At 42.4% G+C, this 21572-nt stretch overlaps 1 protein-coding gene across 1 annotated transcript in view; it reads left to right on the top strand.

Annotated features, from left to right (window-relative positions):
• The first annotated feature begins 50 nt into the window (after window positions 1–50).
• NCOA7 (nuclear receptor coactivator 7) overlaps window positions 51–21572 on the top strand; it is a 113255-nt gene continuing 91733 nt past the window's right edge. The window contains exon 1 of the mRNA XM_015423829.1: window positions 51–123. The gene's annotated coding sequence lies outside the window, so the exon portion shown is untranslated. The remainder of the gene's footprint in view (window positions 124–21572) is intronic.

The raw sequence follows: 21572 nt of genomic DNA, 5'->3' as shown, positions 1-21572 counted from the left end.
CTCCCGCTCCCCTTCGCCTGTCTTCCCGCGGGAGCATGAAGGGCTCCTCAGTTGGCAGCGGCGACCATCCGCGCCCCAGCCTTGGCTGAAGACCTCCGTTCAGTGCTCGCCCCCTCTCTGGAGGTACGTAGGCGGGTAGGTGTGGGAGTCACCGGGCTGCTTCTCTATGGTCAGAGCCGCCCCCGCCTGCAGCCCGCCCCGAAACACAGCGTGGGGGCTGCGTTAAGGAAGCGGGGGGGCGCGGCCTTTCAGAGTGCCTGGCGCATCAGAAAACCTCCCCCAAACCCGCTGCATTTGCCCTCTTCTAGCGAGCCTTTCGGGAGCACACGCAGGGATGCACCGGGGCCTAGAAAAGGCGGGGAAGCAGAGGGAAGCGGCTTCCTTCGGCAGGCTGCCGCAAGACCTTCTTTCCTTCGCCTCAGCCGTCAGGAGCCCCGAAGAGGGAGCTTCAGGCGCGCGCGGAGGCGAGCAGGCGTCTCTCGGTGGGTGTGGCCACTCCCGGCCCCCTCCTCGGGACTGAGGAAGGAGAAGCAGCAGCAGCAGCATCCCCTCCTGCTTCCTCGTTCGTGGTGTGGCGTTGGCGAATCCCTAATAGACTGGACCTGCAAAGCTCTCTTCCTAGAGAAACATAAGGCACGTTCCTTTGTTTATGAAGGGTATCTAACGAGCAGAGAGAGTGTAATTGTGGCATCTGTGGTGTGTGGGCTGTGCTGGTGATAAATCATCACATCCGCGGCGTTTTCTAAGCTAGTGGTTCACCGTGATGGGGAGAGTGAACTGTTCTTCGTGTATCCACAGTGGTCATTGCTCATCTCTTGGAAGGGATTTCTCACCCCCCTAACAGAATGTTTACGTTCATGATAGACCAGGAGGCATCTTTCTTCGCCTGTAGCCCGCAGAAGTGGGAGGATGCATCTTTCTTCTTCTGTAGTGGGAGGGAGGTCCCTGGCCCTCCGTCTGCTCGTTGTTTTTGGCATGCCGAACTTTCTTCAGGCCCTTAGAACCAGGGGGGTGGGGTTGAGTTTACTGCAGTAAAGCACTGGAGCCTGAAACGCTAATATTTTAGCACGTCAGCAGATCTTCAAGTTATGTATAATTAACTGGGGGAGATAAATGGCATACTTAGCTAGCTGTGTAGAAACAGAACATAGGTATTAAAAACAAATAGGCTCTTTGGGGAGTCTCAGAATCAGGGTTCCTGAAATTACCCCCCCCCCTTCTTGTGAACCCCACACTCCTGTTGGCCTTGGATATTACTGACATGGTGAACAGTACCAAGTGCAGCACTGAGGGCTGCATTTTAATGCAATCTTGAACATGTACATATAAAATATTTGTGGTTTGGACTGTTCTACATCCAAGGATGAAGGAATGTTCGTTTTTAAATGGAATGTTAATTTTTTTTTGGAAAAATATGAAAAAATGGAGAATAAAAAGGCTCTAATTTTATTGTGTAGGTCTGAATTTGTCTCTTTGTAACATTTTCAAATCCCTGGCATCTCAGTCTCATGAATTTATTTACTGGGAAGCAAGGTCCACTGAATTCTGCCTTAATAAAGACATTGTTAAAAATGGAAGCCTGGCTTTGAGAAACAGGATGGCAAGTTGCTATTAATGATATGTTAAAAGTTTAGTGAGGAAGAAGTATGATGTATGTTAACTGTACATTTCAATTAGTCTAACTCACCAAAGAGTGAACATTATTTTTTCAGGTTGGCTTTTAAATTCTCTATACTTGTTTTCTTCTGCTGTAAAGTTTCAGTTGTGACAACAACATTAGGTATTCTGTATCATGATTAATAAACTGTAGAACACAGAACATTGAAATGTAGATCATTTGCAGTATTTCCTTGTAGATGGCTTGATTTTAGTACCTCATCATTAATATTTTGAGTAAATACGTAGTAATGTATTGGTATTATGAGCAGTGTTTATATACTGCAATGATTGTTTTTCTCATGATTCATGTTTTCATGTCTCTGGAATAAATGGGGTTTCAGTTTAAATGGTAAACATTTGCTCAGAAATTGATTCAGATGTGCTTGGAGTAGTGTTCAGGTGTGTTTAAACAGTGTTTAATAAGCTTTATGAAGATGATGGTCATTCTAATCTAATGCATGAGCAAATATTTACAGTTTTAGATAAATGTGTATAAAAATCAGCTTAGGGCAGGTTACCAGTTAATGTAAAAATCATAAGCAGCATACAAATGTAAGCATAGAATTAAGTCATACTGAAAAAATTCATCAGGATTTTAAAAGCATGCTCATAAAGCCTTGTATATATGCAGAACTTCCATAAAAACATTGAAGAGTTAAGTATGTGGCTGACACTTTTGACATGGCTAAAACCCAGTGCAGACATAATCCTTAACTATAGTTAGTACTACCCATGGTTCTCTTAATCCTGATGAAAATGCCAAACATTTTAATCAGTTAAACTATGGTTTAGCTTGCAGAGCTAAGTTTTGTTCTAAGTGGCAAATTCCAAGAGCTGTATATGGTGGTTTGTTCAGAGTATGTGGATGGTTGATAAGGACCATACTTTGCAAAAACACTTGAAACCATAGTTTCACATCCTGCTTTGTTGGACAACCCTTATTTAGGAATTTAAATGTTACACATAACTGTGGCTAAGGAATACAAATTATAGCTAAGCTTTGAGTCTACATAAGGTGTACATGTGATATGAATGGAACTGTTCATACAATTTCTGGCTTGCAAGCAAAAGTCTTTACAGAATATGAAGTTCAGTTTGAGTTGCCTAGAAGCTACTTGCAGTAATGGCATACGCTGGTAAGACTCACAGATTCAGGACTTCTGAAACTTTAGCAGTAGGATAGAGAAGGCTGTCAGGTGTGATATATCTAAATGTCAGTGCTGATTACAGTGCTAGATAGGAGAAGCAGTTCAATTCTGGTTGTGCTTTCACATGGGTTTTTTTCTTGATTATGGAAATCTTACAAAAATTTAATGCCTTTCTCTTTTGTGTGTTAAAAAAAGGTGTAGTAAAGACACCTTCAAATGAAATGTTATGGATGAAAAAATCCGTATTGTGCCTGATCTTCAAATCTATTAGGTCTACTTTATTGTCATTTTAAAAAATCTGTAGCAGTGACATGTTTCTTGGATATAAAACTGGTGGAAGAAATAAGTCGTCATAGCTCTTTAGGGGGTACTGCTTCAGTGTATTGGAAAGGTGGGAACAGAACTGTCATTGCAGAAGGAACATACTGATGCAAAGCTGGTCAATATTTAACTCCTATTGTTTCTTTCCTTCTACCATCCCCTGGCTGCATGTATCATAGAGAAAAACCGTGGGGTGGGATATCTTCACCATATGATATTGATCCCCAATATGGTGTTAGTGGCATCCTGGTATTTCCTAGTCCCCAAAGCAAGCAGCCAGTTCTAATTTTCATACAACACTGGAGTAGGAGGTGCTTCAAAACAGCTCAGGAGGCATCCACTTGGAAATGGCTACCTCCGCCACTGGAGGATACTTGGCTTGAAGCCTCCAAATATTTTGCCCGTGGGTCGAGCCCCCCCCCCCAGCCATATTTTTGCTCACTATCTCCTTAAAATTTGGAAAGTGTTCATGTGTCCAGCAAGGTGGAGTACCCATGCTGTATGTGTTACAGTGCAATTTAATGCACAGTTACTGCAGTCTAAGTTCATTGGTATCAGAATGCCTAGCATGGAGCAACTTTGTACAGAATTGCACTGTTTGTAGGTAAGGTTGTGGGAACTGAATACAAAGTCTTTGAGTTTAAGTCTCACTTTTAGGCTTGGACAGACAGTTTTTGAAGAACAACTTATAATGCTAATATTGGACAAGCAACTGGGTGCTGAAGTTCTGCAGCAGCTGAGACATACCTGGTCTCCTTCCTCCTGTATGAAGTGTTGAGATCTTATTTTTCTTCTTAAAAATGAATCAAGAAGTACATGTTTTCCAGTGTTATAGGCTATGATGGCCTCGTCCACTTCCTTCCCTTTCTATTTCCTTTTACTGACTGAGCCACCTAGTAATGTGTTTTCCTCTTTGCTGAAGAACTCTGGCTGTCCCATCCTGTCACGGTACGATAGTTTGGCTGTTGGCTCAGCCCAGGAAAGGATTGGGAGCCCCGTTGAAATCAGGGGTTGAACATTTCTGAGGTAAAATCAGTACATGAACAGACTTTCGTTCTAGTGTTCCAGGCTAATGAGAGTGTCTTAAGCTATTCATAGGTACTTAAATCTTTATGCTGAGAGGCCTTTTTTCCAGTGTTTTCCCAAACACTCCAGTATACTTTCTTTGAGTATTTTCTCTTTTGATTTCCAGAAGGCTGATACATTCTTTCCCATACCCAACCCCTTTCTCTTGGAACACCAATAGTCATCTTGAGTTTTTAACTGACTCTTAAGTTTTAAGTTTTTAATTGTTTTAATCTTAAGTTTTTACAGGCAATTTCTAGCCAAAGCAGACCATGGATCTCTTCACTCTTCATAGTTAAATCCTTATTTGACTGGGTAAGGAAATTCTCCTCTCCCTAGAAGATCTGTCCCTTTTCTTTGGCCCGAATGGGAGTCTTCGCCTACTTCCCAAACTTCCTTGTCAAATTTCCCCCAATTCTCCTGTCTGTGTTAAACTGCTCTCAGTCAGGGCTGACTTCAGAAACTGGCTCTTCTCAGCTAGGGCTGAAATCAGACTAACTTCTCCTCAGCATCCACTTCAGAAGTCTTTCTCTGATCAGCTGATGCTAACCAATCAGTTTGCTTGGAGCAGCATGTCACTCAAGGCTCTCTGTTCCTGTGAAGAATTAACCCTTCACAGTCCTTCACAGTCCTTCACCTGTTTCTACAGCACTTCTAAGCTTTTAAAAGTGCAGTCTGTCACGGAGGCAACTAATACTCTGGAATGGCAAGGCATGGTTGTGGGACAATTGGTAGCCTTCTGTTTCTGTCCGCTCCTTCCAAGAGTAGTTATGAAACAGAACAGAGTAGCTCTTCATCCCTCTCCCCCAATTAAAAGCAGAACTATATGATATAGCTTGGGTACTGGGTGTGTGACATCCCATGTATTGTTCAGTATATGACCATAACAATCACCCAGCTACAATGCACAGAAGATGAAGTTGGCTGTAGTGTATGAACGCTGATAGCAGAATAAAACACTGTTAGTCTTTAAGGTGCCAGAAGACTTCTGTTTATACCAGTTTGTACCATACCAGTTACATAACTGTGCTGTTCACAAAAACCCAATAGCAACGATAGTGCAGCTGGTGATGAGAAAGGAAATCACATTCTACTAATGGCTTCCAATGTGTGAGTTTTGGTTCCCAGCTGAAGCTGTACAGCCTATTTAGAGACTGGTTGTATACTAAAGAACTAAAGAAACGAAACTACACCATTATCTCAAAATACCGGAAAGTGTGTACTTCTCATTAACATAGGTGATCGGCATTTCTTTATCCATCAATCTCTGTATTTCATCATAGAAATAGGAACAGCTGCTACCAAGTTGTGTGTTAATGAAACGAAAACAAATGCCAGAGGGGTGGTGGTATTGGGTCTGTTGCTGCTAAAACAAGACAGTGTTATGGAACCTCTAAGACCAATACATAAAAAAAGCACAAAAAAACCTCCAGAAGACATGTGACACCTTTTTCTGCTGTCAAGCGACACCCAATGTATGGTAACACCCCCCCCCCCTGGTTTTCAAGGCAAGAGATAATTTGGAGGTGGTTCGCTGTTGCCGGCCTCTGTGTAGTGGCCCTGGTAGTCCTTGGTGCTTAGCTTAGGTCTGGCAAGACTGGGCTATCCAAGTCAGGGTACCTTAAAGACTAACAATTCTTTTCTGCAGTGCAACTGTTTGTGGACTAAAGCCCACTTTGCTTGAAGCTGAATACATCTGATGAGTGGCTTCTATGTTAGCAGTTGAGAAATTAGTAATTAAGTGGCCATAAGACTTCTGTTTATTTTTGTAATGAAATGAACATGGACACATTCCCAACTTAAAAGTGGAAGTGGGGGGAGGGGAGGGGCTTTGAATAAAAATGTGGAAAAAGCAAAGGTAATTTCATCTAAGTAAATAACTAGAAAAATGTGTCTTGATTTTTACTGCTGATTTGTTTTAATCAGTGATGGTTTCATTATTGTTTTTTGTTATCTGTCTTGGAAGCCTCTGGGCTGAGATTTATATGGAGCACACATTTCTGAAACAATGACTGAGCTGAAGTCTTATTATTGCTTCTTCCATAGATGCGAAAGTTTTATAGATTAATGTGGCTCTTTGTAAATTCATCCATGATCTTTCCAACTATTTGAATGGCTGCCCTCCTTTTTGGCTCATGTGTAAGCTTCTCTACTCAGTGTCTGGCAAAGAAAGTCTTCAGATACAGAGTGTTTTTACCTGTGTTCTGTCATTATGGTGGGCTAGTAGGGAGAGGAGTAGGCAGTTTATAGAAAAAAGCAGCACTATGGATTGCAGAGGCTGCAGTAGCAAAAGGGGCAGGGAGGAAATTAGGGACTGTAGGGTTGAGATGGTGGAAGTATTGGGGGGGAAGAAATTGGAATTGTGGCTGAGCAGAAGAGACAGCTGGTGGTCATGTTTGTATATGAATGTCAGTAGATGGATGTACATGTTGATTTGTAAAGGGCACAGAAAGCCAAAGTTCTAAAATGACTTCCATACTGGATACCAGAAGACAAAGGCTCAGTGACCAGAAGTACATGTTTTCCTCTGAGTCTCTGCTGATTTATTGCACTAAGGTCAGTAGATTTGATGCCACGTGGATAAATCGTGTATACATTATAGAGTATTATTGGAGACTTGCTGTGTTGCAGGTGAGTGTCAGCTTTAGTCATTTCTAGAATGTGTTGGCCCAGCAGAACTGCACACAGTGCTGTTCTAGTCTGAATGCTGCATTAATCAAGTTACAGAGACCTTTAGCCAAAAAGCAATTATACTGCTTGGCTTCATAAGGATATTGACCTCAGTGCCTGAACAATGCTCATTGTACAAAGGCCAACTGCTTCCTTTGGTGAGTTTAGATACCAGCTTGATCCCTCAGGGGCTGCTAGTTACTCTGTGATATTTCAGTTCACCTTTTGTCCCAGGACTTGGCTGTGTTATGGATTCATTGCAGTTGGGACTTGGCAGAAGTTAATTTACTCACTTATTAGCTTGCTGGGTTCATTGACATACAGAGTTTGTGTAGAAATAGAAAGCTGTTTTTCAGCTGGAAGAGAATAAGCCTGGGACAAGAGTGTGGTCATGGGCTTTCATGCACAAGACAAGGTAGAACTACCTATTTTGGCTTCTTCAGTTGGCTCTGTATTTTGTCCCAACACCTTAAATTTATCTCCCGCATTGTTAATACAAGGACTACCAAGCGCTTCCTCTGCTTTCATCCTTCAAGGGATCAGTGTGAGATATTTGGACTATTGTTGTTTCCAGCAGGAAGGATCAAATAGACTATTAGGTCCCAGATAGTTGGGGTGGAACAAGACTCCAGCACTATTTTAAAGCTGTAGGCCTGGTCCGCATTTTGCACAGGATACTGACAAGACTGGGTCTTAAGGTCCTGAGATATCTTCTCCCTCTCTGCACCCCGCTGGTGAGCCTGAAAGTCATGGAGGTTATGTTTGTATCTCCCTTTGAGGAGGAACAGAGGTTTGCATTGAAATGAACATATACGTAAGCCATGTACCTGACTGTCATGTCTTTCAATGTATTATCCTATTACCATATGATTTTCTTGTCTTTCATCATGTAGTAAGATTACTAAATTTAGGTTGGATGTTTGTTACCATTTTACTTTAGTTCTTGTTTAACATGCATGGGGACACTTAGGTGACCTTGTGCAGATAGACACTACCAGGATTAGGCTCATAGTAGACTGAATGCATATGAGGTCAGTAGGTGGTGGAACCTGGAGCTGATTAATTTGGTTGTATGTGGGTTTTTTATCTGCTAAGAAGTTGATGCAGGTGTAGCCCAATATTTTCATAGAAGGCCTGGATTGTGTGTGTGTGTGTGTGGGACAATGGGATACAACAATCTGGATGACACTAAGTGGGCCTGGGTTTGGTCAGTTCATGGACGGGACACTTTTCAGGATTCCTTTGTAAGCTGCCTTGAATTCCATTGTTTGTGTGTGGGGGGTCCAGGATACAAATTAATAAAACAAACAGAAGGAGGTTGAAGAACTGGAAAGTATGTATTTGTTCATCGTATTTATACAATTGCTGTACCCCCCCCCCCCCCCCGATCAGGAGCCGGGCTATTATCTGTGCTGATCTTCTGTGCAATCTGAGCAATTGAGTTTTGCCTATCTTCCTCATAAAGGTTTTCCTTGCTCAAAAGCCAGTCGAATCTGACTCTAGGGATCACTGCTCATCTCCATTTTCAAGCCAAAAAGCCAGCGCTGTCCGAAGACTTCTCCATGGTCATGTGGCTGGCATGACTAAACGCCAAGGCACACGGAACACTGTTACCTTGCCACCAAAGCGGAACCTATTTATCTACTTGCAATGTCTTGAGCTGCTAATGGTTGAACAGAAAGTGCCTAACATTGATCTTTTAAAAATATCCACCAACCATTTGGGTATGCTAACTTCACTACCCTGACGCATTGAACAAACTATTTTCATCCAATAATGTCTTTGCAGTTTTAGAGTAGGCAAAACATGGAATTTTTTTGCATGCTCTGTCACTGTGCATAACTCAGATAATTGGCACAGTGTAATGCCTTCAGTGTTAACTCACTACTTATTACTAATGAACACATAACTTCCTGTTTTTCTCACCTTCGTGACAGTTACTTACCTCTTCTGTAATGCCATTAGTATAATCCAGACTACTGGACAATTCCTTCTCCTTCAGTGTTAGAATAATTTTCTGTTTCTTTTTTTAAAAAGCTTAATTGGCAGATTTCACCTCTAGAAATCTTATTTTTAAAAGAACTAATTAAGAAAAGAGTGGTAGAGTTGTTTCTGACAAACATAAGAAGGTGCTTTAAGGTTGTCCCCTCGTTTGTTCACTTTACATCAAAACTGATCAGTGCATTTTACCAAACAAACTAACTAAGCCGACAGTTCTCAGGGATTGCTCAAGATGGGTAGCCATGTTGTAGCTGTAGAACTGTAGCAGTAGAAAAGAGCAAGAGTCCAGTAGCACCTTAAAGATTAACAAAATTTGTGGCAGGGTATGAGCTTTAGTGAGTCACTGCTCACTTCTTCAGTTCTCAGGGAGGGAGCAGGTCCTAAAAACATATAAGTCTACTTAACTGCCCTATGCTGAATTGGTTCATTGGCCCATACATGGTATATGGCCTATCCTTTTCCTTGGGTTTGCTAAGCTTGTGCTGTGTCATTGGCTCTAGGCTCTCTGTGGGAAGAATATCAGTACTACAACAGCAAAGAGAAACAAAAGTGAAAAGACATTAAGCAAGGGTAACTGGTGCAGGCACAGCCATTGTTCAGTGTGGACGGGTGATCGTCCCTAAGCTTGATGTCTGAACAAACGCGCAGGGTGCTATGTTGCTTTCGGCCTAATGGCAAGTTTTATTTTCATGATAGGTACAGAAGCAATAGTCATGTGCACTGTTCTACAGAAAATGATGTCAGTACCATCCACCCTGACTAATTAGACATGAATATTTTTATGTTTCATAGCAGTGAACCTTATTTTTATAGTCGCATGCATCTTGCTTTTGTCCCACACATCAGCTGTTGTATTTTATGCTCTTTACTAGAATTTTCAAAACTGAAATATATTGGCAAACAAATCTGCATCTTTGCCCAAGGTCGGTGTTTCCATCTTGCTTGAGTTGCTTAAGCAATGGGATGCGCAGGGCTTCATGCTGAAGAGGGGGGGAATTAGGGGGTGACTCTGTCGCCTATTTTTGATCCTTAACCCCTGAAACACTAAGTAGGTGCTGTCTCATACTGGCCATGTGTTATGGTTGTGATGAAGACTTGGCTTACCAGAGAGATGACTGCCATCCTGCCACAGACAGCTGAGGACTTGTTATGCAAGTGATCACTTGCAAGGGATCATGAGGTTAGCTGTTCTATATGATATGATTGCTGCAGTCTAGAACAGTTACGGAACAGAGGCTGTTTCAGCTGTTATTGACCAAGCAAGTGTAATACATAGACACTGGAAATCTTTGTTGCCTAATGGCAAGTTTTATTTTCATGATAGGTACAGAAGCAATAGTCATGTGCACTGTTCTACAGAAAATGATGTCAGTACCATCCACCCTGACTAATTAGACATGAATATTTTTATGTTTCATAGCAGTGAACCTTATTTTTATAGTCGCATGCATCTTGCTTTTGTCCCACACATCAGCTGTTGTATTTTATGCTCTTTACTAGAATTTTCAAAACTGAAATATATTGGCAAACAAATCTGCATCTTTGCCCAAGGTCGGTGTTTCCATCTTGCTTGAGTTGCTTAAGCAATGGGATGCGCAGGGCTTCATGCTGAAGAGGGGGGGATTAGGGGGTGACTCTGTCGCCTATTTTTGATCCTTAACCCCTGAAACACTAAGTAGGTGCTGTCCCATACTGGCCATATGTGATGGTTGTGATGAAGAATTGGCTTACCAGAGAGATGACTGCCATCATGCCACAGACAGCTGAGGGCTTGTTATGCAAGTGATCACTTGCAAGGGATCATGAGGTTAGCTGTTCTATATGATATGATTGCTGCAGTCTAGAACAGTTACGGAACAGAGGCTGTTTCAGCTGTTATTGACCAAGCAAGTGTAATACATAGACACTGGAAATCTTTGATCTGTACTTATCTGTTTTTTGCTTCTTCTTTTTTTAAGTCCAGTGGTACCCGTGGTCCGTCAAAGACTAACAGATCTACTATAGCACAGGGTTTTGCTCTATGCTACACTGAAATAGTCTGTAAGATTCTGCACAAACTGGGAAACCTGACAGAAAATTGGCAACTGGTAAGCAAGCTGCATATAGCAGTGTATAGTGCAAGGAGCTGTAAGATCCAGTATATACGTTCCATTCATAAATTGACACAACAGAGCATCATGTGTAAAAAGAGGGACAGACTGGGCTCTTGTTACCCAGCCAATGCAATTCCTGTTGATACTGCACAACATAGATGAAACTTAGCTTTTCCGTCTTACCTAATGTATGTAGAAATGCATTTACTTGCCTGGTCTTAGAATCTACTGTACATGGTTGTTACTCATGTGTTACTAGTTAGGCATAGCACTTAGTTGTGCTCCATTATCTCTGGATTAGAGCCAGCATGATTAGGTTTGAAATACTGGAATCTAATGTTGGCAACTGTGTGCTTGAAGCTTTATTATACTGGGCAGTTTTTCCCCAAGTGCTTTCTGTAGTAGCAATGAATCATACTAATGGTTTGAGTGCTTGGATGGTGAAGTATACCATAGAAATGCAGTTGGAGTTTCTTTTCTTAGCGGGTGGCCTCAAGAGTGCAAATGATTCAAGTGTGTGATGATTACATTCTTTTAAGCATTATGTTGCTGAAGCCACATTTTTACAAGCTTCACTTTGCAGTTGAATTGCGCAGAAAGCCATATTTACCAAAAAGTTATTTTCACAATTTTTTGAGGTTTACAGACTATATAAAATGGTTGTTGCTTTCAGATCTTTATGCTGACTTGTTGAACTTGTGATTTGTGGGTTCATGGAGTTAAAAAACAACATGGGGAATGTCTAGGAAATTGACACTTTGTAGACTACAAGGTCAAACTGAGTTAATTTGACTTGTCAAGTTTTTCTCAGTTGTAGAAAACAGTTTAACTAAATGTTGTCTAGTGCAGAATTCCTTGTATTTTCATCTGGATTGTAATATGACTTCGTTTATACAATAAAGATAGTGATTGTTGTCCTGAAAAAAAGAAAAAAACCCTATCACCATAATCGAAGGATTTTAAGAATTTCAGTCCTAGCCATTTGGTAGAACAGAAACAAGTATATTTTAAGGCCTGACCATATTCTGTGTGAACAGCTCTTAATATATAGGATTTCCATGTGACAGAAGGATAATAGCTGTTAGAGACAAAGGACAGGATTTTTGTAACTTGTCCTTAATATAAATATTTATATGCCACTTTTCTAAATCTAGCTTTGATGTTCTTCACAGCAGAAGGGAAATGGGTAGTGCCAGCTCCAGGTTATTGAAATTTGGAGGTTGTGCTCAAAGTGGTTAGCAAATGCAAAATGGCTGTTTTAATAATAATCTTGAATTTTTCTCAAGTTGAATATATTTAGCATTTTGTATTAGGATCATGCTGTGCAGAGCATGTCAGAGTTAAAGTTACTATAGAAACAGTAACTTTTGCTTTGTAATGTTTATAATCTGTGTGGGGTTTAGTTTGTGTGTGCGCTAAGTAGCATTAACTGCATTTCTGAGTTACCATAATCGTGGTTTCCAGGTTCTTTTCATGCTAGCCTTGACCTATGTATTATATATATTCTATGCATCTTTTGGTATTTACCTTGCTGATGTTTTATAGTGAGAGAATATGCAGTTCTCCCCACCATTTTAAAAATCCATTATTGTACTTTAAGCACCAGTAATTGGCAGATCTACATTGGCTAAAATGTATATTCGATTTGGAAATGGCTCCCCGCTGAATTAAAAACAATCATAAGTGATGCTTGCCGGACTAAAAGGTTTCCTTCTGCCCCGTTCAGTGCAAGTTTACTCAGAATTAGGTCGCACTGAATTTGGTTAGACATACTCTAAAGTAAACATGCTTCCAGTTACAGCCTTAGCATTGCATGCAAAAATGCCATTAGACTACAGAGGATCAAACCTTGTTATATTGAACATTCAGATATTTGATAATTGGCACAGCAGAAATCCTTTTATTTTCATACATGTACATCCTTGTGTGCGTAATTTGGCTGTTCGGACTTGGATGAGAATCTTCTTCCCTGTACACTCTGGTGTATTTCTTGAAACCAAACTATTAGTTTCAGATTGTAACATGTTTTCAGGTTGTTTTCAGGTTTTGTTTCACTGCTTCGTTCTGCTTCCAAGAAGGAAAGGAGACTTGCAGTGGCCCCACAAGAGGGTGCTACTCAACACAGTTCCTGAAAGAGGCAGAGATCTGTCCTGAAATATTACCTGTCTTCTGTGCCTTGTTTGGGTTTTCCTTTTGTCCCTTTTTCTTGAGTTCTGTGCTCTTGCTGCAGTTGTAAGATGTGCTTGTGTGTAAAACGCCAGAGTAGATTTGATGTCAGAGTTCTTGCTGTTTTAGGCATATTGGGAACTAGTGCGGGGCTGGGGGGGGGATTAACAGCTTCTCTATAGTTGTGTCTAGATGTGCTACATTAAAGCATTGTTCCACATGTTCCACAATGTGTTTGAACTCACTTCCCCCCCTTTTTTTGAAAGTTCCTCTTCCTTCTGCTTTCCCAAAACTGAATTATATTTTTACATAGGCAATAGGATGCTACTGTAATGAAATGTTTTCTGAAAGGTGTGTTGGTAAATGGAATGATGTTAGGAATGACTTCTAAATTTTTTGTTAGTATTCAGTTAAGCTTTCACGTTTCCATACTTACTCCTCCTAGTCAAGGTATCTCAAAGATAAACCTGAGGAGTGATGGTAGATGTATCTTGATGCTAATTCACCTTGATATAAATCCGCATGGATGAACGCAATATGCCAGTGCATTGTTCCCTTTCTGTTCCCCTTTCCCACTTATCTAGATAGTACATACACGGATTGTTTTAGCTGCAGCTTTTGTATCAATAAGAACATTGTGTAATGTTCTTGACTGGGGAAAAACACACAAGTAAACTGTTATATCAATTTATTTCCATATTCTGGGAAGTGTAAAATAAATTGGTTCACTGTGTTCTGCTCAAACAAATAGTTTTCTCTTCAAAACTGAGATCAAGAAATAAACTATTATGTATGTTTGGGCGAGTCACACTCTCTCAGTCTAACTTATTTCACAGAGTTATCTGGATAAAATGGAGTAGAAGAGAATGATGTAAGCTGTTTTGGGTCCCCATTGTGGAGAAAGCAGGATATAAAGAGGAGAAGAAATTATTTATTTATTTATTTATTTATTATTAAATTTCTACCTTGCCCTTTACTCAGGATCTCAGAGTGGTTGTCTCCTTCTCCTTCCCCACAATAGGTACCCTGTTAGGTGGGTGGGGCTGAGAGCTCTTTTGAGAACTGCTCTTTCGAGAACAGCTCTGAAAGAACTTGTTACTGAACCAAGGTCACACCAGCATGTGCATGTGGAGGCATGGGGAATCAAACTTGGATTAAAGTTCACACTCTTAACCACTACACCGAACTGGCTCTACATACATACAAATAAATACCTCACAGGATTGTTGTGAGGATAAAATGTAGGCAAGGAGAAGGATGTAAGCCACCACTGGGGAGAAAGGCATAAATGAAGTAAATAAATAAATCTGTTGCTGCAAAAACAAAAGAGTTTGGTGGGGTTTTTTTTGGCAAGTTATAGACTAGCATTTATTGGGGATAAGCTTTTTCCATAAGCATGTTGCCTAATGGCACTTCTCAAATAGTTCATTGTTTCTCTGCCTTCTCCCCTTGCCATTGCCAAAAGCTCTCTAAAAGTAAAGCTAAAGGTTTCCCTTGCTTGAAAGCTAGTCGAATCCGACTCTAGGGGGTGGTGCTCCTCTCCGTTTCCAAGCCGAAGAGCCAGTGTTGTCCAAAGACTTCTCCATGGTCATGTGGCCAGCATGACTAAATGCCAAGGCACATGGAACACTGTTACCTACCCACTGAAGTGGTACCTATTTATCTACTTGCAGTTTCTTGCTTTTGAACTGCTAGGTTGGCAGGAGCTGGTGCTAGAGACGGGAGCTCACTCCATCATGCAGCACTAGGGTTTCGAACTGTTATCTGCAACTCAGTGTCCTAACCTCTGAGCCACCGCAGTCCTTCCAAAAGCTCTCTACTCCTTGTAAAAAAATCTGATGCATAATCTCCCTATTTCTTCTTCTCACTTATATATATTTATTTATTTCATTTTTACCCCGCCCTCCCCGCCAGGCGGGCTCAGGGCAGCTTCCAAGAACTGATAAGCTGTATACATTTTACAGTAATAGAATAAAATACATCATTTAAAAACATAGACAAGTCAATATAAAACATTCATTCGATGGCGATAAAAATAAAGTGCAGTTTAGGGACACATTCAGCGGTGCCACCGCACTAGATAGTTGTATCTGCATTGAGTCCACAAGATTGATGGTTGAATTTGAAAAGTTGAGAATGGATAGATACATACAGAATCCACGTGGCTGTAGTGTGGGACAGCGATCTCTTTAGCACTGTGTGATGACTGAATACTTAAAACTCCTAGGGTCACCAGCTGTGTCCTCACTTTCAAAGCTTTTGCTGGGTTCAGTATTGGCTTGGCTCAAATCCCCCAAAATGGGGTTGTATCCTGTAGATTTCTTCTGCCTTCCCCTGATGCAAAAGGCTCTTCTGCAGATGTAAGAGCCTTTTGCATAGGGGGAAAGTGCTACCTACCATTTGCAAAACAAACCATAGGATTCAAGCCTTAGTTTTGTGCTCCGTGGAGAATCCTTGAAAGAGTTTCACGTTAATCTGTGTGAAGACTAGGGCTGCCAAGTGGGGGCGGGTGGCTTTGGAGGCCCGATTTCCGCCGCGGCGGAATTGGGCCCCGGGGGGAACCCTGCCCCCCGAAGCGCAGCGTGGCTGCATCACCGGAGGTGACGCAACCACGTAGAGCACGTTGGGGGCGTGGCCCCGATCGGCAGAGGGAAAACTCTATGGTTTTCCCTCTGCTGATCGGGGCCATGCCCCCAACGTGCTCTACATCGTGCGTCACTTCCTGTGATGTGCAGCCGGCGCGCGTGTGCACGGGTCCCGCAGCAACTCCCGGAGCCAACAGGCAGTCTCCCGCCGGTGAGTACAAAGGACTTGGCAACCCTAGTGAAGACTCCTCCTTTCGCATCACAAATATAACAGCCTTGATCATTTTGGTTGATGTCTCTGTACCATTATAGATCAGGAAGACTGCAAATTAATTTTCCTAGATTTCTCAGAGGCTTTTGATACCTTTGGCCATGGTATCTTTCTGGAAGCTGTCCTATGGACTTTGTGAAGGATAAATACTCATTCTTTTGCGATGTTTTCTTAAGGCTGTAATATGGCTCTCCTTTGATACACTGATTTGTTTGCTAATAATTAGGTTGAGGTTGTGCTGTGTTTGCCTTAGGAATACCCTGCCAAAATGCTCTGTTTGAATATTTGTAAATGAAACAGTCGTTATAATCAGAACATAACTCTCCAGTGTTCTTATTCAAAGGAAACTAGACCCTGTACTTCTGGTTCCTGGATTATTTGCCCCTCTGAACTGGGCAGTACTTCACAAATGTTTGATTAATTTTGGTTAATTTACTGTTTTATTTGGCTTGTGACTTTTAGTTGCCTTCTGGACTGTTGCTTATTTATTTATTTATTTATCATATTTATACCCCGCCCATCCTGTGTTGTGTGTTCTTACAGAGTTTTGACTAAATACTACCATTGCAGTATTAATTTTTCTTACATTTTAACTGTTTGAACTTAAATAGGGTCTTACACTGCTCTGAACAGTGGGAAAAAGGGGATATAAATAGTTTAGATGAACGCATATTAAGGTGTTTTTGGTCAGCATGCTTTGTGAAAGGACCTGAGGAGTTTAAGCCTGTATTGACATTTCACACAAAACCATTAATATTTATTTTATATCAGGGAAGGATAAGAGCATAAAGAGTATAAGAAGAGCTATGCTGGATCTAGACAAAGGCCCATCAAGTCCAGCATTCTGTGCATACATTGGCAAACCAGCTACCTTTAGGCAGCCCAGAAACAGGAAACTTCAATAGCATCGTTCTGCCTGTACTCCCCAACAGCTGATTTAAAGAGACATACTACCTCTGGTATGAGAGGGAGTAGATATCCATCATGATTAGTTATATTCAAGTTCAGTAGCACCTTAGAGACCAACAAAAGTTTCAGGGTATAAGCTTTTGAGAGCCAAAGCTCCCTTCGTAAACATTGTCATGTTTAGTAAACATTGTCATGTTTGGTAGACATTGATAGCCTAGTCCTCCATGAAGTTGTGCACTCCCCTTTCGTGCCTTCCAAGATGGCGACCATGACTGCAACCTACGGCTGTAACGTCCACAAATTATATACTCTGTGAAGAAATACTTCCTTTTGTCTGTCCTGAACATTCCACTCTTCAGCTTCAGTGGATGATCCTGGGCTATAGTATTATGGGAGAGGGAGAAGAGTTTCTCCCTGTCCACTCTCTACAAGCCCTACATAATTTTATAAACAGCCCTAAATGTTTAAAGTGATTCCTCTTAGGGCAGCTGCTCTACTCCCCTGATTGTTTTGGTTGCTTCTTTCTGTACCTTTTCAAGCTCAACAATACACTTTTTCAAGTGCAGTGACCAGAACTATACACAGTATCCCAAGACAAACCAAGCTCAACCCTGTGTTTTGTCTTGGTTTGTCTTGGGGCTGCTGCCAGATTCTAGCTTCATTCTCACATCTCTTCATTAACTCTTGCATTTACATGCTAATTTGCTGCCATCCATTGATCTTACTGATCTTACCCATCAGTAAGCTATACATAGTTTCCAAAAACTGCCTGCCATCAACAATCTTGTGGTTTACATTTATTTTCACTTTTAATAGTCTGAATCTCTATCAAAGAAAGAGGATTCTGTAAAATGAGAGAAAAGATACCATAAACTCCTTCACTGAGACAACAAGGGTAAACATTTCATTGGGTATGAAAGAAAATACTCCCTCCCTCCCTCTCTCTTCCTCACAACTAACCTGTGGGGTAGGTTAGGTTGAGAGTGTGTGATTGGCCTGGGGTCACATAGTGAGCTTCATGACTAAGTGGGGATTTGAACTGGTCTCCCCAGTCTTCTATATACCGTATATAGAAGAAAGTCCCCTTGTCGTAAAATCAACGCACAGGCCACACTGCTGGACCTAGAAACACCAAATTCAGGGAGAGCGCTCCTACCATGACGTAGGTGCTCACTAAGAAGGGATTTTTAGGAATTCAACCCGTAAAGGGGTCAAAAGGGGTAAAATACACTCCCAATTGATTCCTATGCAGCTGCCAGGCTGCTGTCTCCTTGCACCCCCCACTCTCTGATTGGTCAGCTGCAGAGCTCAGTTTAAAAAAACAAAACAGTTACAGAGGGCTACAGAGAGCTAATGACAGTTGAGGAAATCAGGAGTGGCCAACTGCTTGTGAGGTGAAGCAAAGCTGCTGGCCCAGCCTCCCTATGGCTTCAAACATGCTCCCCCCTCCTACACCTGTCATGCAGTTGTCTGTCAGGTGCAGCAACAGTTGCAGGGTGCTTAAAGCCACAAGGGAGTTACCACCCCAGCAGTAACGCCTTAGTGATCCTGCCAGCCCCGCCTCCATAGTAGCTCCTAATACTCTTCCCTCCTACACTGGACAGGCAGCTGCCTGTCAGATGGAGGAGAGGAGGTGGGATGCTTACAGCCACCGGGGAGGTTTGCTCAGCAAGATTGCCTTAGCCCCACTGCTGGCCCAGCCTCCCTGATGCCTTTAAACATAACACCCCCCCAACACCAGAAAGGTGAGTATCTGTCAGGTGTAGGAGCAGGACCAGGGATGCCGCTCCTGCAGGGTCACCTTAGCGATGTTGCTGGCCCAGCCCCTCTGATGGCTTCCAACACACTCCCCCCACCTCCTACACCTAACAGGTGGTTGTCTGTCAGGTGCAGCAGCAGTTGCAGGGTGCTTAAAGCCATGAGGGAGTCCGCCCCAGCAGTCTACAGAGAGGTCCTTCAGTAGAGAGAAAAAAAGTACGTATGTCTCACTTCATTTTGTACACTAAAATCTTCTCCATTAGAATTCCTACAACAAATGTTACATTTCAAACTTTACATCATCAATATTGAAGCTGGATTTACGGAAGTTAAATACCGTAGCGAAGCACAGGTTATTCTAACAGCTACATTGCTTACATACTGGATACTTAGTATGAATCTCCACATGAGTCTTAGAATCCACAGTAAATACTGCTTTCTCAGATACCCTGGCCTTGTTTGGTTGAAGTAGGATACAGGACAGCAGAACTGCCTCACTTTTCCATATTTAGGGAACCTAATCTATATCTCCCCCTTCATGTACAGATACACAAATACAGGCAAAAATGGCTAAAGGCAGAAATAGCCTCATCTCTTGCATTTCATTTTCTCTAAAGCAAGTTGCAGGATCTCAAAATCAGCTTCCACAATGTGGGCATCAAGTCTCAGTTCAACCCCCCCCCCTCCAATGTTTGGCCAACAGGCTTTTGCACCCCAGGCACCGCAGGCTAAATATAAAATGGAGATGGAAATATTTATTTATTTAAAGGAGGGTCTAGATAGGCCACCTTTGGGGAATCAGGTTTTCTCTACACACCCTTTCTTTTTCTTTTTTGCTATCCACTAACAACTGACTTCTCCTGCCAACCTAGCAGTACGAAAGCAAGACATTGCAAGTAGGTAAGTACCACTTCGGTGGGAAGGTAATAGTGTTCTGTGCCTCGCCGGCCACATGACCATGGGAACGTCTTTGGACAGGGCTGGCTCTTCGGCTTGGAAACGGAGACGAGAACCACACCCTAGAGTCGGATTCGACTGGAAACCTTTACCGTTACTTTACATAACAACTGACTTATGGCAACTCCGTGGGGTTTTCAAGGCAAGAGATATCCAGAGGTGGTTTGCCATTGCCTGCCTCTGCATAGATACCCTGGTCTTCCTTGGTGGTCTCCCATCCAAATATGGTACTAACCAGGGCTGACCCTGTTTAGCTTCCAAGATCTGATAAGATTGGGCTAACCTGGGCTATCAGGTTAGCTCTCCCCCAGCTAAAGATAAAATGGAGATGGGACTGTTTCTTTGTCTAAGCCAGGGCCCACCAGGACACTGTAATATTGCAATTACTATTATCCCATCTGCAAAGGCAGGCCATAATTCTCTTGATCCATTACTTACATCAGAGGTTTTGTTTCAGGCTGCATGAAATATATTCTTCAGTCCAGCCACTGAGGCATTCTGATGGCTAGATGGATTCTGCCAGTTCTGTTAATCTTTCTCTTTTCTACCCTCCAGGCTCTCTCTTTGTTACTTCTTCACATACAGTATTATCCACTGAAGGTCCCCTCCCCCTCGTGTCTTTAAAAACAAACAAAACCAGCCCTATGCTTTCAGTGAACTTGATAATCTGCTACAAAGACCAACAGGACTGACTGAACTTGGCAGCCTGAGCAGCTTCCTGATGCTATCTGGCAGCTTGGGGGGGGGGATTGTCCCCATGGGGAAATCCCAGAGGGGGCTTGAGGCCTCTGACTCACCTGAAGTTTATGCCCCTGTTGGGCTGTAAATATATTTTGCACAAATTTGGCATGAATTCTTAAAACTTACTTTCAGTGAGGTCAATGTTTTCTCCTTAGAACAGGACCTCTGCCAAACTTGTATGGCCTCTACCTGATAACAGTACATGGCAATGCTCTAATTCCCCCCTCCCAACCATCTGCAATTTTGTGTTACTGCTTTTATTTCCTAGAATTTGAAGGGGGGGAAATCCTTTAGTATCTGCCTGCAAGGATACTTAGTTTTGCAGAGAATTAAAATGGGAAATGTGTAGATAGTCCCAGCAAAAAAAACACTGAGGGTCACTTAGCAACATTCAAAAATATTGTGGGATTTATCTCGTCACCTTTTATACTGCCTGTGTACTGACACTGGTGGAACCCATGGTTTCTAAGGCAGGAGGAAGTGCAAGGCTCTGTTCTATTTTCCTTTGTATTAGGAACTAGGAAGAAGGCCCATTGTGGAAATAAATACAACGAGCTCTAGAAAGAGGCTGTGGGTGAGTGCTGCGGCCTTGAGCACTCAGTGTCAACTTGCTGTGGCAACCCCAGCAGGATATAATGACACAGAGTCCACCATTTTCTTCAAGGGTAGTGATGTCTGCCACATGAAGGGCAGTTGTAATGCAGAGTGATCTCCAGCCCTCGCCTGGAGATTGGCAGCAGTGGTTACCTGGGGTCAATGGCTGGTTTCGCAGGTGGAGTCTATGGCCTTGCACCTGTCTGAGGTCCCACCCCTCCTCAAACCCCATCGTCTCCAGGCTCAACCCCAGAAATATCCAGCCTGGCGTTGGCAACCCTGTCTCCTTCCCAGCCAACCATCAGCTACTGGTATCTGCTCCTCTGACTCCAGCGTTCCATTTCCTCTCCCCTCCCTCCTGAAGAGTAGTTGTAATTTTTGCAGCTTATGCTGTGAGAGATGTGTCCAGGCTGGCAGTGGGTGGGGGAGAAGAGTATACACAGCACCGAGACAATGCCACCCAAGCACCCTTGCGTGGCAGCTGATCGGCCAGTGGAGCGCACTGCATAGGCAGTGGGAGCGCCGGAAATGGCCAATACGTAACGGAATTATATATATTAAGAAATATGATGATTCCTCCCTTTACTTTGCTTGCTGCATCAGCTTATCGCCAAGTTGCCCCCTTTACAAAAAC

Source organism: Gekko japonicus, unplaced genomic scaffold (genome assembly GCF_001447785.1).
Source record: "Gekko japonicus isolate JY-2015 unplaced genomic scaffold, Gekko_japonicus_V1.1 scaffold186, whole genome shotgun sequence".
NCBI lineage: Eukaryota > Metazoa > Chordata > Lepidosauria > Squamata > Gekkonidae > Gekko > Gekko japonicus.
Note: the sequence above shows the minus strand (reverse complement) of the source record. Positions and strands in the feature narration are given on the sequence as shown.